This window comes from Cynoglossus semilaevis, chromosome 19 (assembly GCF_000523025.1).
Source record: "Cynoglossus semilaevis isolate Cse_v1.0 chromosome 19, Cse_v1.0, whole genome shotgun sequence".
In the NCBI taxonomy this organism is placed as follows: domain Eukaryota; kingdom Metazoa; phylum Chordata; class Actinopteri; order Pleuronectiformes; family Cynoglossidae; genus Cynoglossus; species Cynoglossus semilaevis.
Genome location: NC_024325.1, coordinates 16070263 through 16072020, shown reverse-complemented (window position 1 = coordinate 16072020; position 1758 = coordinate 16070263).

The following is a 1758-nucleotide window of genomic DNA, read 5'->3' as shown; positions in this document are numbered from 1 at the left end:
CGTGGCGATACGAAGAACGATCGCAGGAGAATTTCAATCTCAATTCGATGCCATTTCGGAAGATCAAACCTGTGTTGTGTGCGATCGATGGGAGGTTTTGAAGAGTCGCCGTCGACGTCGGCAGCTTCAGATTTAATCTATTCATAAGAAATCACACGGGCCAGAGATTTAAACTCCGATACCTGGATGATTACATTTACCTGACGCGGTGGAAATATATACGGCTGCATCATCAGCGTACTGTAGCAACGCAGACATATTATAAATGATTAAAAAAAGTAACGAACTGTGGACATTTCAATAATACTAAGAACTACTTTTTTTTTTTTTTTCCACAAAGGAACCATCACCGGCAAGTTTCAACAAGTGAAAAACAACTCCACCTGCACAAAAGCTAATGCCGAAAACAAAGAAGGACAAAGGACACGCGGGAGAGACGAGGACGATTAGACGGAGATGTGAGAAAGCGTTTTCATTTTCTTTGTTATGTGAAGGCCATTACAATACTCTGATGCGCTTAAGAGCGGGGAGAGGTGAGCGGGAGTCTGGTTGTTGTTGCCCTCTACAGTCAGACGGCGACAAGAATGTTCTTTGTCATCGGCCGATAACAGACACTTAAAGTGGTTAAAGTGTTGAAAGAGAGAAAAAGGGGGCGAGAAATCTGACGTCATATCATCAGTTAGAACTTGACCACAAAAGATGATACGGTATATGAAATACTTAGATGATATATTACATGTAGTACTTTTTTTTATAGTACTTTAATCTTTCTTTTGCATATAAGTTTTTTTTTAGTACTTTAATCTTTCTTTTGCATATACGTTTTTTTTTATAAAAAGTCCCCACTCTACTGGTAGGGTTGGGTGAAAATTTAATTTTTTTTGTCTAATTTTTTCAACTTCTGAACTTTGTTCCTCTGAATTTAAATCTGATTTTCCGACCAGATGAAATTACTTATTCAATTCGTCCGGGAGAGTCGTTCCCCAAGGGAAACTCGGTGGCTAGTTTTGCGTATACGAAAAGTTGTTGCGGAATATAAATCAGTAGTTAACGTAAGTGCGGGAAGTGAACTGCGTATTTTATCGGCTGATCTGAAGTTTTCTCCTTTCGGAGTCGAGAAGACTTTCAGGTTGGAACGTCTGGGAATTCTTTTAGTTCTCATTCAAGTCCTTCCACAACCAACCAGAATTGTTTATCCCACCTGGTCTATTTTCATTCCGAGTACTCGTCCCCATAATACTAATGGCTTCTTAAAGTAATTTTCAAAAGCACAAAGTCAAGAGGACACGGCGAGGAGCGGGGTTTGGCAAACCGTATTAATCAAACCACAAAGGGAGACGGAGGGGAATTGATGGAGCACGCCGCAGATGTGGAATAAATCAGCACGGAGGCTGGAGAAAAGCTACGGGCATGATGGGTATTATTATTATCGTTATTATTTTGAATAATCGCAATCTCGCAGCAAAGTTGGACACACGCTGGAGGACACGCAGCACCAGATGGTTGATGGACCCGCAGAGACGATAATAATCTGTGGTGAGTTCAGGGTGACCTGGGACTTCTGACCGTTCAACGACACAAATGTCGTTAGCGTTACTCAATCACTGTCACCCTCGGACGTGGGGTGAGAAATGACAGGTGATTGACACTCTGCCACCCGGTGGACGAGTGCTAAATGGTCACCGGGTTCCATCCCAGGTGGCGTGTAGTTTCCTTGTAGGAACCCCTGGTTTGTTGTCCCCTCCTGTCGACCCCCCC